This window comes from Sminthopsis crassicaudata, chromosome 1 (genome assembly GCF_048593235.1).
Source record: "Sminthopsis crassicaudata isolate SCR6 chromosome 1, ASM4859323v1, whole genome shotgun sequence".
Classification (NCBI taxonomy): domain Eukaryota; kingdom Metazoa; phylum Chordata; class Mammalia; order Dasyuromorphia; family Dasyuridae; genus Sminthopsis; species Sminthopsis crassicaudata.
In genome coordinates, this window is record NC_133617.1 from 184,816,872 (window position 1) to 184,833,818 (window position 16,947).

The 16,947-nt window shown below is 33.7% G+C and overlaps 1 long non-coding RNA gene across 2 annotated transcripts in view; it reads left to right on the forward strand.

The window, feature by feature from the left end:
* The first annotated feature begins 430 nt into the window (after positions 1 to 430).
* Positions 431 to 16,947, forward strand: part of LOC141545535 (uncharacterized) — a 344,302-nt gene continuing 327,785 nt past the window's right edge. For both annotated transcript variants that reach the window (XR_012483057.1, XR_012483058.1), the window contains exons 1-2: positions 431 to 680; positions 2,427 to 2,698. This is a non-coding gene — a long non-coding RNA (uncharacterized LOC141545535). The remainder of the gene's footprint in view (positions 681 to 2,426; positions 2,699 to 16,947) is intronic.

Here is a 16,947-nt window from a genome sequence, read left to right on the forward strand (position 1 = left end):
TTTGGTTTTTCTCCCACTCAGCATTTGGTCCCCTGGGATGATAAAAACTGACCGAAATCCGATACCAGGGGGGATTGTTCTCATTGACTGTCGGGGGGAATCCAGACAAAGAGGTGCATCTACCGGAAATAATGATTTCAGAGCCCCCCCCTTAATTTTATTGGGGACAGGAGGGAAAGGGAGGGAAGGGCGAGAGGCTTGGCGAGAGGGCTGGGGAGGGAGGGGAGAGGCACAATGTTCACTTAGAGGGAAGTTTTGAAGAAGAGGTCATAGAAAACGCGGGTTGGGGAGAAAGTTGCGGTGATAATAGACTAAAGAAAATAGGGAAGGACAGAGGCAGACCTGAGTTGCTTCTTTGGCTACACTCAGGGGCTGGATGATGTGGGGAAGAGGGAGGGTGGCGGGGAGGAGAGTGAGGGAGGGAAAGAGGAAGAAGGGGGTGAGAGGGAGAAACCTGCTGCCGCTCGCCGGCTCTTTGTCTGCTCCGGGACTTGGAACAAAAGGGGAAACTCTGATGAACTCTCCATCCTCCTCTTCCCTGACGCCTGATTATCTCTTGTCTCACAACTTTGCTGGAGAGACTCTCTTCAGTGCCAGGCACCTAACAAGTTCGGGGGCTTTAGGAACTGGAGTTAGAGAACCATCTATGTTAAAATGGATAAAAGAAGGGGGAGAAGAAGGTGAGTTTGTTTCCTTGTTTATATCTTTTTCTTTTTTCCTTATCTGGCCAGTCTCCCCCTACCCTCAACCGCTCCCCGCCCTGTCCTGCCGGGAACTGAGAAGTCATAACTGGGAAAGTTTTGTTGGTAAGTTGTATCTTCTCTCCCCAACTCTCTTCTCTTTTGTTCCTTCCACAAACACGCAGAGATTTAGATTCTTTGTTTTGTTTTTAATAAGCAAAAAGCAGCCCAACTTTGCTCTTTATGCATTGCTTGGAGGATCGTTCATCTAAAATGTGTTCTGTTCCTTTACTACTCCCATTCTTCTATGCCCCCCATTTCTGGGCATAACAGACTTAAATATCCCGAATTTGGGAAAGTTTATTTTTGTTGGGACACGGCGGGACTAGAGGGAGGGCACGTAGGCAGAGAAAGAGATAAGGTTGAGGGCTAGGGGTGTTTTATCTTGGCATTCTATAACTCAGCAATCTGCGGAGTGCTTTGCGAACTCAAAATACAACAATGCAAACAAGAGCCAACAACAATAGGATTCAAGAGGGAAGAAGAGGGTCCGGTGCATGTGGTCCTTCTGGGCTTGGCATGTTGCCTGTTTGTAAGGGGTGGGGGAAGGGGATTCAGTAACTAGATGGAGAGTTTGGAAAGTTTGGGGTGGGGAGTGGCTGCCCCAGGTACTGCGCAGTGAGAGAGAAAAGGATGAAAGGGGGTGGCAGAGTGGACCAAAGACTTTTAGAAGAGGCCTTCCCATCCCCTGCAGTTGCCTGATTCAACCAGAATAACCAAAGTAATTGTCCATCAGCACCCCTTCCTCTTTATTCCAATCCCTACCTCCTCTACCCACCCCAGCCTAACGTCCAAAGTTTTAAAGCATCTGTTAACTGAATGTACAGAAAAGGGATGGAAGCTCCAAAGGCTCCCACTGGCCCATTCGCCCCGCCTTCGCACCTTAACCTTTTGTTTCTATCTGCCACGCCCGAGAGAAAGGGATGGCTGGTAAAGAATGCCTCTTCTGGCTCACAGGCGGTTCCCACCCGGGGGCTTTCAGCTTAGTATTCTCTGGCAAAGAAATACTTCCTAACTTTATTTCTAAGTGTCTCAACTTATATTTTTTCTCCCTGCTTTTGTTCTTGCCCAAATGGGAAAATAATTAGTAACACAGGAAAACTCCAATACATAATAATAAATAATAATAATAATAATAACTCCTTTTCCTCACTTTCACTTTTTAGTATTCTTTTGGAAATTTTGTGATTCTGCCTTGTCATTGAGTGAATAGGTTTTCTTAGTCGTGTCTTTGGGGAAGGGATCCTAGAGGCAAAAGTTGTGAATCTGGAGAAGGGTCTTGAGGGCTGCATTGGGCTTTAGTTATGATGTTTTGTATTTATTTATATTTTAGTGTCTAATCAGGATCAACTAGGGTGTTTTAGGATCAACCAAATTAGAAGGTAAAGATTAATTACAATTATGTTCAACTTACTGTCTCCTCCATCTGCATCTATAGTGGAATTTTTCCGAGAAATCATCAGTTACTTCTGTAGAACTTCCTTTTCAGTTTTTCACAAAATGAAGCATCAAAATGAACTTTTTGCTAATAATTTGGAAGTCTCCCCTTGTTTATTGGTGGTGTCCATCCAATCAGAGAAAGTCATGATTTGAGTTATTTCTTAAACCATTGGTTCTTATTCTTTAAGTTTGGGAGAAAAATATGATGTTGAAAGTACTATGGTTAACCTTACCTCTTTTGTATAGGTGCTGGAATGATTATGGGAAGCATCAAGGAAGCAAAGCAATGGCTAGAATAACTTTCTAGCAAGGTACCTTCTCCAAGTTGCATTGTTCTTGTTGGATCTTTCTGACAATGGATATAACCAGGCCAAGAAATTACTGAGTGAAAGACATCCATCTTCACTTTGAAGTTATTTTGACATTGGGAGTTTTGGATGTGACATGGCTATTATGAAGGATACTGTTATTGTTGGGAATACTACTTCTTGATCACTGGGAATTCCCTGACTCAGAAGGTATGTATCTTTTGGGAACTTCATTAATGGTTCTTACTGAACAGTTATTGGAAAAAAAAATGTTGGGTTGTTTCTAGCTGTTGACCAAACCATGTGTTTTCTGCTTTGGATTAGTTGTCAGTGCTTTTTCCTTTTCTGAGTGTGTTGAGATTTGATAATTTCATATGAAACCACACTAATATTGCTATATTTAGCTTTTATCTTTGTTTTATCTACAGCCAGCATGTGATTTACAAGTAAAAGGTACTTATTCTAAAGTTAGTATAATTTCAATCTCTACAAAAAGTTGTTTCCTGGATTATTAGAAAAGTAATATATGTCAGTAGAAAAGTTTTTTTTGGTATTGTTCTTGTCATCCTCGTGGTCTACAGGGTCAACGGGTGGATGCTCCATTTTATTCGTTGCTTATTTCAAAGATGCCAAATTTTCAACATTTGCATATTAGCAAAAGTTCAGAATTTGTCTTATTTCTCAACTATGGCATCATAAAAACTTTCTTTAAACTCTCTGTTCATCAAGCACAATCCAAAATTGATCTAGAGGATTGTGGCAAAATGAATTCCTAAGGAGCATGTCTAAAAATAACCTCTGTTATCAAAATGAGTTATTACTTTAATAAAGAAAGAGTCCAAATTATATTTTTATTTTATCTAATTACATATGTATTTGTGTGTATGTACACAAACATACACACACACACACACACACACACACACGCACACACACCCTAGGCAGAGACCTCAGAGATGAAAAATAACGAAGAACCTTAGTGTTGACTACAGAGAAAAAAACAATTCAATTCTGGATAGACATGACAGATAATGTGAAAATAGTAAATTTTCCTATTTTACACATTTCTCTGGCTAATTGTTGGATTTTTACTATGGAAAGCCAATAGTTTTTCGTTATTTAAAATATGTATAGTAATTACTCAAGTTCCAGGTTTGAATAATTTTGAATTCTTTAGAAATAAGTGGTAATTATTTGTACTTGAAAAGTTTTGAAGCAATTATTTTAGTTCATAAAGCTTATCATAAATTAGGAATAGTTTCTTTTGGTTGTTTAGGAAGAAGGAAAAGGAAGAATAAAGAGATTGTTACCTACTGCTAATTAGTTGTATGACTTTAGACAGGTCACTTTGACTTTTTGACCTCATTTTCCTTATTTGTAAAAATGAGAAGTTTAGCTAGTCTTTGTAGTGCTCTTTAGGTTGAAGATTAAGGTAGACACGTACAATTTTAAGAAATTTCAAAAATATGTTTGATTCTTAAGTTATTGATTGGGAAAATTCCATGAGTCAAATAAACTTCTTCATGTGCACGTTTGGATCATGATATATTAATTATGGGAATATGCTTTTTCTGAGGAAAAATTATACCATTGTCAAAGTATGATATGTGAGAATTGAGATCTGCTTTATGATTTCAGAACAAAATTTACCCAAATGGTATTTAAATTTAGGGAATAATATTTCATACCACAAAATATTTTCATCCCCTCCATATTTCAAAGCAGAAAACTGTTGAATTTGTTCCCAAAGTGGATACTCTATATAAGATCCCATTTTTCCAGTAATGTGGAGATTTTGAAAGTTTTATCTTAACAAAGTTGAATGCTTACTAAATTTCAAAATATAGAATGTCTAGAGATTTCAGTGAAAGATTCAAAGTTATGAATGATAAAATATTTTCTTTAATAGCTATTCACTTTTGTGTCCATATTTATATGTATCTGCTACTTACATCCGTACAAAATAATGAATTGTGGACTTGCTGTTTGTTTTTAAAAATAACAATAGGAGCAGTTCAAGCAGATATTTGATTTTATTTGCTTTCTTTGAGGTTTTTTAATTGCAGGCACTTTTCAATATTCTGTCATTAAATTCTTTCTTGTATAAGTAAAGTTGAGTAGACTGACTAATAGAACAACTGTGCTTAACAGTATATGCAACTTTCAGTAACCATAGTCCTCCACCTCTGTATTAGAGGAGGGAAGTTTGTTTCATCCAGATACTTCATTTTCGATGGTGTTGAAGGATTCTTAGAGGAGATTTTTAGTATTATATTTAATTTTGAAATCCAATATAAATACAGAATAATGATAATTGGAAGTGGCTTATGAAAAATGAAGTCTAGAGGCTCAGGCATGTTTTAAAATAATTTGACTCAAAGTATTTTTTTCTTTTCTTTCCCAAACTCCCACAATGACTATAAACACAATTTAAATTCATGTTTCATCTGAAATGGAATTTAAACTGCTGAGTTTTCATTTTTCCATTCTGAAATTTAGCAAGGTATAACTTTTTTCTGCATGAAGGTTTAGCGAGGAGGATATTCTATTCAATTTATCTTTCTGAATGAATGGTGATAGGAAAGTTTAGGTACCACTTTCATCACATATAATTTACTAGCAGATATAGAAAGAAAATACCCTATTAATAAAATTTTCATAAGGATGATAAGGTTATTGGGAGAATCTTATACAAATCAAGTTAGAGAAACACAGCATACTTTTGTTTAGATAAATTTCCTTCTTTGCAAATGACATTGACATAATCACTTCATGTACTTTTAAAATTTACTTTGCCAATTATTAGTATATCAATAGCTATGATAATTTATAATCATAGTCATATCATTCTCAAACTTGCCTACTCTTAAAGTTCTAAGTGAATATAATTCATGCTGTTTATATAAACATACATATATATATTTAATATATACATAGTAATGTCTACTTTCCAAATATAAAGAATTTTACTTTTAACTTTGATGCAATTCCAGAAGATAATTTTGTTTTTCTCTTAAACCCTTATTTAACTTTTATTGGTAAAATAAGCAGGAGTGTGGGATGTAGGAAGATGGGTTGGATTGGCTACCCAGAATCCTTTTCTAGTTTAGTATTCTATGACTTTTGTTTGCAAACTGACTTTGATATTTTGTGTATATACTTAAACATACTGTTTTAATTTTAGTTTTATTTATTTTTAACCATCCATAGGCATCACTTTTGTGTATACACACACACACACATGTATACAAATAGTTATTATGCTGTTTGTCAAGAGAGGAATAAAATCTTTGAGTACACTTAGGCAGAACCTTTCATCTTGAGGAAAAGATCATGTCTTTCCATAGACAGCATAATGCAGATGGTGTGCAGAATTTCAGAGTTGGGAGATACCTCAGTAGCTATCTAGTCCAACATTTGTACCCAAATGGACAACATCCATGACAGATTATTATTCATCCTTTGAATGAAGAAATTTAGCAAAGGGAATCTATTTCTCTTTGGACAACCTATTTCACTTTTGGATAGCTGTAATAAAGTTGTTTCTTACATCCAGAAATCTGCCACCTTTCTAGTTGTACTTCTGTCCTTTGCTCCTATTTGTACCCTTTGGAGTCTAACAGAATCTCCCTTCCATCTGGAAGACCTTAAATACCTGAGTGAGTTTTATCTTTCCTAAGTCATTGTTTTTAGGCTGAATATCCCTAGTTCTCCAAATGAAGGGTTTATATTATGAACTTGAGGGTGATTCTGGTCACTGTCCCCTGGACATTCTTCTCTTTATTCCTGTATTTCTTGAAATGTCCCCACTGATGTAATGAGAATTAGTAGGATGGGGATTACAACCATGAAATTAAAGGAAACTTGCTTCTTGGAAAGAAAGCTGTGGCAAATCTGGATTACATACTAAAAAGCAGATATCATTTTTAAAAGGTTCTTATAATTAAAGTTATGGTTTTTCCAATAGCAGTGTATGGCTATAAGAATTGTACCAAAAGGAAAGCAGTGCTTTGATGCTTTTGAATTGTGGTGATAAAGAAGACTCATTGGAAAAGACACAGATGTTGGTAAAGATTGAAGGCAAAAGGAAAAGGAGATGGTAGAGGATGAGATGGATAGCTAATATCATGGAAACAATGAACATGACCTTGGACAGATTTCAAATGATGGTGGAAGACAGAAGATACTGTGGATCACAACCAAACAGAAACAACAAACTATTACCTTTTTTTTTAACTGGATATTTTGATTTTCTTAATGCAGTCAATTTGGGGGATTGCCACATCACATTATTAACTCATATTTAGTTTATATTCAACTAAAATTTGTATCTTTTCATTTGACGTCTAGCAATACCTCCCCATCCTCTTTTTGTGAAGTTATTTCTTCAAACCCAAATGTACAATATTTTTATCTGTAAAATGAACCAGAGAAGGAAATGGCAAATTACTCCTGTATCTTTGCCTAGAAAACCCCAAAATGGGGGTCACAAAGAGTACAACAAAATGTCTTCCTACAAATAGCCAATGTTCTTGCTTTTCAAAATCTTCTTGGATTCTAATAGTATCACTCAATGTGCTATCTATACCTCCCAGCTTTGTGACATCTTAAAATTTTACAAATATGGTATCTATGTTTTAAATTTTAAAAAAAGCTTCTTATTTTCAAAATATTTGCGTAGATAGTTTTCAACATGTTCCAGATTTTTTTATCCCCCCTTTTCCCACATCCTCTCCTTTAGATGACAAGTAACCCAATATATGTTAAGCATGTGAGATTCCTCTATACAAATTTGAACAATTTTCATGCTGTACAAGAAAGATCATATCAAAAAGGAAAATAATATAAGAAAGAAAGCCAAAAGCAAACAAACAACAAAAACCGTGAAAATATTATGTCCTGATCCATACCAGTCCCCATAGTCTCTCTCTGGGTGCAGTTGGCTCTCTCCTTTACAAGTCTATTGGAATTGGTCTAAATTATCTCACTGTTGAGAAAAGCTATGTCCATCAGAATTGATCATCATGTAATCTTGTTGTTGCTGTGTACAATGTTCTCTTGGTTCTACTCACTTCACTTAGCATTATTTCATGTAAGTCTCTCCAGATCTTTCTGACATCATCTTGCTGAGTATCTATGCTTTTATCCAAGTCTTTGAAAAATGTGGATTTTTGAGTAATTATGTTGTTTTGTGTGTGTGTGTGTGTGTGTGTGTGTGTGTGTGTGTGTGTGTGTAAATACCATTTTCTTGTTGCACAATAAGCATTAGATTCCGAAGGTACATGTAACCTGGGCAGATAGATATTAGTGCTAACAATTGAGTAATTATGTTTTGAAGAATCCTAAAATACATATTTGAACTGCCAGGTGGCACAATGAAGAGAGCACTGAACTTGGAATGGGTAAAACTCATCTTCATGAATTAAAATCTATTCTAAGACACTTAATAGCTGTGTGACCCAGGGTGAGTCACTTTACCTTATTTGCTTCAGTTTCTCATCCATAAAATGAACTGGAGAAGGAAATGGCAAATCTTTGCCAAGAAAACCCAAAATGGGGTCACAAAGAGTAAGACACAACTGAAGGAGAAAAACAACAAATATACATCTTTACTTTAGTGGGGAAGTTGGATTACATATGTTTTTGTGGCAATTGCAATTAACTATATCTATTTAATAAATTTAAATCATAACATATGTTAAACTGTCCATCTTTATACTCTATTTATTTGACCAAGGTTGATTTATATTGTGTTGATTGCACAACTTATAAGTCAGACTTTCATTGAATCAAAAAGTAGTTTTGTAACAGAAGAACATTTTAAACATATTTGCAGCAAGCTGTAAGTATAATAAATCCAGCCTTTCAACAACTCTGTGAGGAGAATGCTACAAGTATTATTGTCTCTGTTTTACAGATAAAATAATGGAGGATTTTTAGAGAAGTTGTGACTTATCCTTGGTCACATAAGTGTCTATGGTGATATTTGAAACCATATTGTCCTGAATATAGGGCAGTACTGTCTCTCAAGAAAAGTTAAGAGTAAGTTGTTATCAGAGCCTAAATATTGATAGGAGCAACTAGAGTTTTTTTCCCAAGGTGACATGTTTAGATGGTACTTGGTTGTCCTTTAAGAACAAGGAACATTGGAATTTATTACCTTGTTAGCCTAGTAAGTTGGGGACTGAGGTGAGCTCTTCCAAAACCTGTTCTTTCCAACATACTTGTCCTCCTTAACAATGACTTTACTTAAGTGTCCTAGGATTTCTTTCTTTTCTAGTGATGTGGTATTGTGCTTTCATCAACTCAATTTAGGAAGCACTTGTTTAGGATTCAGTTCCTGAAATCCTGTAGCTTGCCACAGATATATTTTTAATTATGGATCTGTCCTTCTTCATCTTCTGAGCTAACTAACCACTATCTCTTATGAGATATGAAGGGAGAGATTTAAGGAATGGTGGTTAGTATATATAAGTTGATCATTTTAATAAAAGATATTTTAAAAAGATACTTTAGTGAGGATAGATGGAGTAGAGTCAAAGAAAAATGGTATAGGATGTCACTTGCTAGGTAGAGTTATTTGTAAAGCTTTGGAGAGGAGAATGAAAGTTTCATAATACCTTTGGTCTGATAACCATGATTGGATTTTGTTTGCATTACTAAGGCAGCACAAATTATCATTATTACTCTAAAATCATCACCCCCACTCCACTCTCCAATTTCTCTCCATCTATAGGCTTCTTGTTTACTACTTATTAGAAGTATCCAAGTCTCCGAAAGTTGAGTGAATGAAGTACATTACTGAGTAACTGAGTGAATGTGTGGTTCATGTGAATTGTCACTGTGCTTGTGAATGAGTTGAGTGAATTTTTAAACTGACCTCACTTGACTCTCCCTTTATCTATCTTTCCTTTCACAGCCAAACTACTAGAACAAGCTTCCTCTCCTTTTTAATTCCTTCTCAATCCTTTGTAATCTACCTTCTGATCTTACTACTTAGCTAAATAACTACGCCAAAATGCAGATGATTTCATCCTTCTTGACCTTTCTGAAATTTTAGACATTGCTGTCAACTGTCTCTCATTGGTTAGTCTCTCTTCTCTGGGTTTCTGTGATACTGTTCTCTTCTGATTTTCCTCTTAACTTCTGATCAATTCTTATACTCTTTTGTTGGACCATTATCCATGACCTATCTCTTAATTGTGGGTTTATGCTAAGGCTCTATCTAGTGTAGATCTTCCTGTGCATTTTCTCTATCCTCAATTTTTCAGTGATTTTATTATTTCCCATTATAGATGCTTAACAAAGGTTTACTGATTGATCTGATTGCAGAAGATTAATAGAAAAATTTCTTGGACAGTTTTATGTTGGTGTTGACCAGAATTTACTACATAGAATTTATTGAGAGAAGGCACCAGTTGTCAAGGGACTTTCTTGTCTTATTTCCTTAATCCTTCCACTCAAGATTGGGAAAACTGGAATAGCTTAACTACTCAGTGGCTGCTTTCATATTGCTATTAAAGCTATTGTTTACTGAGTTTTGTTGATTTTGAGAGAGGGTTGACCAATGACATAGGAGGGACCTGTTGGAAGAATACCAATTATGGATTGATTGAAGAAAGCTACTAAAACCACTTGAATTCAGCTCTAATTTATGGACTTACTGTGAGTGTATTGCATATGTGGCATCATAACTGAATCTGACTAAGAAAACAACTTCTGATATGACTCATGCCAGCAAAAGAAGGTCCATTATTGATATATGGGGAGGACTAGAATCCCCCAAAGATCTCCAGTTATTGTTCTCTGTTTAAGGCAATTCTTCTGTGTATACACACACACACACACACACACACACACACACACACACACACACACACATATAGTAATTCTTCTTTTGAATTTGAAAAGGCAGATTTCTTGAGTTGGAAATAATAAAAAATGTTGATTATATTGTTTGTAGTCCCACTATTCCATTTTATTTTATGAAGACATTTTTCCCTTTAAATATGGTTCTGTATTGTCATCAGGAAACTTTATTCCTTTTGGGAAGTAATTGACATCCCAGGAAATCAATCAATTATTCAACACTGTAATTCAGTTTGTTGATGCAATTAAGTATCTACTAAGTGTCAGACACAAAGACAAAAATGAAATAGTACCTAGCCTCAAGGTAACTGCATTTTATTGAAGCAGTGTTGGTGAACAACCTAAAAAGTGCAAAAGCATACAAAGAAAATATAAGATTTTTTTTTTTTTGTGGGAAGGGGAGTGAGAAGCATAAATAGCCAATGAGATAAGGAAAGTCAACATGTAAGAGTTGGCAATATGATATTTAAATGAAGTTAGCTATTCTAATTAATCAATCAACCAGAATTTATTAAATGCTTATTATAAGCCTAGCATTATGATTGTTGGGGTATTAATAAATAAAAGTTAAATTGCACCTGCCCCAAAGAAGCTTGCATTCATTCAAAGGAGATGGAAGCAGGACATTAGAATGTTTCAAGTGAAAAACAAGAAATAGGTCCTCTGATTGTATTACAGAATGAATTAAGGAGAGTAACATATAATAAGCCTGGAAAGGTGAGCTGAAGCAGTTATAATTTTATCAGAAAAAAATTAAGCAGATTTTTAAATCTTAATTTGCTTTGAACATTTTAGGACTCTTACAGATAGGAAGAGTTGTTGTTTTTCTATTTCCCTTGTTTTTTCTGTTTAATTTTGACATATTTTGGTTTTTTAAAAATGTCTTTAGAATTTATCTTTCTTTTGGGAATTTGAAAAATTATGTAAAATTGGAAGAGGAAAAATTGTAGTTTCATGAAGATAGGTTTGGGAGTGACAATGTTCATTAATCTATACTTATTATGAATAGATTTTTTTTTTTTAGAATAGCATAATGTACTGTTTATTTGAACTAGAAAACCAGGCAATTGTCCTTCCCTTTTCCTTTGCATTATTCTTGCCATAGCTCTTGGGGCTTCCATCTCCCTTAAAAGAAAAATGTGTGCAGAAATTAGATTTCTGCAATGATCATAATAGTTTGGACACATCACCTACATCAGTGATATTAAACTCAAATAGAAATGGGGCCACTAACTATTCTTAGAGGTATCTGTCGGCTTTATGTTGACTTAGGAAATAAAACATTAACATTATTTATGTTCTATTGCAATTTTATTTATTTTTGTTAAATGTTTCAAAATTACAATTAATCTGGTTACTACAGCATTTGGGAGTGTCAAAGATAGTTTTGTAGCTAGTTGGTTTGACACCTTTGATGCAGAGAATTAGAATCTAGAACTGGAGAACAAAATGGCAAACCACTCTAGTATCTTTGCCAAGAAAACCCCAAAACAGGGTTGCAAAGCATCGGGATATGACTGAACAAGAATAAGAAAACAAAAAAAATTATACATGTTTATCTTTCTGGGGTAGTTTAATATATATGATTATATTTTGTGGCAACTGCAATTAACCATCCAATATCTATTTAAAGGTACATACTTTTATCTTTTATATCTTTGTTTTCCTTGACAATCTGCATTTTAGTTTTTTTTTTCTGGCTTTTCTCTATATATACAGATATCTGATACTTTAGAAGATCAATTTTTAAAACTTTTTTTATCATTCTGTTCAGTTGTTTTTTCAATGGTATCTGACTCTTGCATAACCCCATTAGAAGGTTTCTTGGCAAACATATTGGAGCTTTTTCCTTCTCTAGCTCATTTTACAGATAAGGAAACTGAGGCAAAAGGGTAAGTGTCTGAGGGTGGATTTGAACTCAGGAAGATTCATTTTTCTGACTCCTAGGCTTAGCACCATGTAACTGCTCTTTATTATTTTCTACCTTCCACTAAATTCCCTGTTTTCCCATTGAATAAATTAAAAATGACAAACTCATCAAAATAGATCCCTCAATGCATGTCTACTTGCATTGGAAACAGTGAAAACAAATTTCCACATTAGCTATGTACAAAAATGTATGTCTCTTCTTCATAAGTCGGTCACCTCTCTGTTAGGCCTTGAATGGTATGTTTCTTCTTAATTCTTTTGAATTCCTGATTGATAATTGCATTTCTTAGAGTTCCACAACTTTTTCTGAGTTGTTTTGCTCTATAATAGCGTCATTGTAAAAATTATTCTCTTAAACCAGCTCAATTTGCTCTGCATCAGTTCAAAAAAGTCTTCCCCCTTTCCTTGGAAATTATCGATTTTTTAATTTCTTAAGGCACAGTAATCCTTTAGAGTCATAGAACATAATTTGGTTAGCCATTCCAAGCAGATACATTCTTAGTTTCCAATTTTTTGGCTACCACAAAAAGGGCTGTTATAAATATTTTCATAATATAGATCCTTTTCCTCTTCTTTTGATTTCTTTGAAGTATTGGCCTACTAGTGGCATAGTTGGGTCAAAGGATATGCATAGTTTAGTAACTTTCTGGGCATAGTTCCAAACTGTTTTGCAGAATGGCTGGGTCAATTCATAGTTCTACCAACAGTGAACAAGTATGTTTGTTTTCCCACATTCTTACTAGCATTTGTCAGTTTCCTCTTTTGTCATTTATAGCAGTCTGAAATGGTGAGATAAAATCTCAAAAGTACTTTAATTTGCATGTCTCTAGTTACTAGAGAATTTAGAGAAATATATGATTATTGATTATATGGGTTTCTTCATATGAAAAATCCTAAAATATCTTTATCAGGATGATTGCTGAGAACATTTCCTCTCCCCTCCCTTCAACTACCTGTTTCCTTTCTAATTTTTTTACTAAATTATTTTATATAATTAAAAAACATATCTTTCATTTTGTGTAGATCTTCTCAGTCATTTGTTTAATCATGAATTCTTCCCCTCTGCGTAGTTCTGAAAGATAATTTTTCTCTGCTTGTTCTACTTTTTTATGATGTGACTTTTTATATCTAAATTATCAATTTAGAGCTTTTCTTCATGTATACTGTGAAATGATGGTCTAGACTTAATTTTTACCATCTACTTGTCTAATTTTTATAGAGGTATTTTTTTTTTGGATCAAAGTGATTTTTCATCCCAGTAAAAGGGATATTTGGTTAACCAAACAATAAATGACTATGTTTGTTTCCTTTTGTATGCTGTGTACTTAATCTCTCCCATTGATTTGATCTCTCTCCTTTTAAAAACCAATGCCAGAATACAAATTTCAATATAAATATTATTATTATTTACATCATTTTTAATATAATGAAATAAAGAATGAACACCCCTTTCAGAAATGAGACATTTGGTGATGAGTGAGGGACTTGCAAAATGAAGTTCCTCCCCACCCTCAGTATGGCTTGAAGGCATCAAAGAAGACACTGTGATCTCTGAATACAGCAGAATCACAGCAGTACAAAGACAACATGAAATGCACAAATCCCAGAGCCATCTCCATTCCAAGTGCCTTCCATGTTCATATTGGACCAATCAACCATAGCCAAACACACTGAACTCCAATCCCAACATACTGATATCATCGATTCTCTTTGCAGAACAAACAACAATGACTGAGAATAGAATCTTGCAGCTTGTAGTCTTTATTGTTTGAATGACAGCTCCTGGAAGGCTGGACTGTTTATGCGTTTATTTGGGAACCAGTGATAAGCATAGTCTTTGGACATATTATAAAAGCTTAATAAATGATTGTTGACTTGACTAGTTGCTAGATTAGACTATGATTTTTTTTTAATTTTGTAAGAAAGAAGACAGTTCAAGGCTATATCACATATCTCATGCAGCTCTCAGAACAAGTAATAATGGAAAGAACACTGCATCTAGAATATGAAGACTTGAATCTGAAGATGAGTTTTGTCACTTGTTATCACCTTAAATAGGTGATATAATTCTTTGGGCCTTTGCTTCTCAACTTTAAAATTAGGGGTATGGGTTAAAGGCTGCTAAAGGCTCTTTTAACTACACACCTATGATACCATAAAAGCATTTGTGGTAGCCTAATAAATGTTTTTAACAGTGCTAATGATTTTAAAGAAAGCACAATTTTGCTTCAGAGAGCCTATGAGATTTCCCTAATTAAACACTATGTACGGTTATTGAATTACCTTTTACAAATCTTGATTTCAAATTTATTGACAGTGCCTACATTATTGGGTGAGCAAGATAAACATCCTTCTCTATTGACAGTATTTGCTCAAAATAATTTCTTAGTTTGCTGATATATCACATTATTCATTCTCATTTTGTATGTAGCAGTGATATATTTTGAAACTTGATCATTTAGCTATCATTCTTGTTCCAGAAAGATTTGAATAAGGACAATACATTTGGGCTGATGTAAAGAGATGGCTGAAATAGAGAGTTGTCTACATATTTGTTTTTAAAAAAAGGATTTGATCAGGGTTTCAGATGAGAAAACTATGTTAATTTCCAGTGTTTCTTGTGTTAGATATTTAAAACATAGATTTTGAACATTTCTTACTTGAAGAGGAAGATTAGTGCCATATAAATTTAACTATAAAAAAATCTTAAAATCAAATGGAAATTATTTTTATGTGTGTGTCTTATATGTATTATAATATGTAAATAGAATAGAATATTATTGTTTTGTAAGAAATGATGAAATGATTTCAGACATGCCTAAGAAGACTAGAATAAACTGATATAAAGTAAAATAAGCAGAACCATGAAAATAATTTATACTGTAACATCAACAAAAAATAAATAATTTTGAAAGACTTTTTAAGAACTCCTGATCATTGCAAATGATTTCAACTAGAATTCCAAAAGACTGATCATGAAGAATATTACCTGTTTTCTAAAGAAATGATAGATTAAATATACAAAATAAAGCATATTTTTAGATATAACTAATGTAGGAATCTATAGATAATGGTTTATCAGTTTGGAAGAGCAAATACTACTAATTAATTGACAGATCAATTAAACATAGTCTTTGAGTATGGAATTACTTCAGGTATCTTCAGTTTCATTGATGTGACTTTTCCCTCTACTTATGCAGATCATAAACCCTCTGAATTTTAGTAGAATTCTTTTAATGACTTGTCAGTTTTGGGGATGAGTTTCTAGAAGTTAGCCCAACTTTTTCTTGGAAAGCAGAATATTTCACTAGGTCCATGTGTGAAGCCTGTCCAACCAAGTAGTATTAGCGAGAGCTTCTTATTGGCTCCAATAACCTTTCAGATTGAATGAATGATCTTTCCACACTTTTCTTTTTTTGTCATATTTATTCTTTCTTAAAGGACCATAATATTCCATTATTTTTCATGTACTACAATTTGTTTAATTATTCTACAATGGTAGACATCTACTTTCTTTCCAACTTCTTTTTTGCTGTTATAAAAAGTGTTGCTACAAGTATATTGATGTATATGGAAATTTTCTTCTTATCAATGATATTTCTGAATGTGGTACACTGTATGTATTTTCAGACTTTTTTGATATATTGATCAGCTTTGCTGATTTGTTTCTTTTCCTTTTTTGTCTTAGAGAATATTATTTGTTTTATGGGATATCTATTGTGATACAATGTTTCTTTAGATAATATTATTTGTTATATGGGGTATATTATTTGCTGTATGGGAAGGAAGAAGGAAATATAAATTTTAGTGATAGAGGAAAAATGGAAGACATTGATAATAAATATTTATTTATCTACCGCCTCTGGAAGAATGGATACATGAATGAAAGAGCATTTATCGAGTACTTTCCATGTGTAAAATCACTGTTTAGGGATTCAAATAGAAAAGTAAAACAATCTCTGTTCTCAAAGAATTCACATTCTATTGGGGAGAAAACACTTATGAGAGATTTCAGTTACAAGTCTGTTGGAAAGGCCCAGTGGTTTGGAAAATCTTTTGGGAAGATTAGGGTCGATGGGAGGATAATGAAAAAAATACACCACTGAAATTCTGCCATATAATCTAGTCAAATTATATGACTTCAGGAGAGGTCTTAAAATTTTTTTTCTTTATTTAAAAATTTATTTATTTTAAACTTAAATAGAAAATAAGAAAAGAAAAAAATGACATGTACATAACAGAACATAAGGGAAGATTCAAAGCATAAAGCAACAAATTTCCATTTTAAGAAAGTATAACTATTATACATTGTATTCAGATTTGTCCATCTTTTCTTTGATTCCTTATAGATTTTCTTTTGTTCTCTGCAGTCACTTTTATCTTTTCCCTTTCCCCTCTTCTTTCCCTTTGCCCCCAAGAGGAGGGCTTTTTGTAAAAAAAAGCATGGATCGATCTATCTATCTATTTATATCTATGTATGTAAATATACATACATATAGAGACATATACACACAGACATATATGTATATATACATACATGTATACATAGATATCTCTAATCATATACATATATACACAAATACATTTATATACTTCTACATGAAGCCACACTATGCTTGATTGTCCTCTGTTTCTCTGAAGGTCAATAACAAATTCCTTTG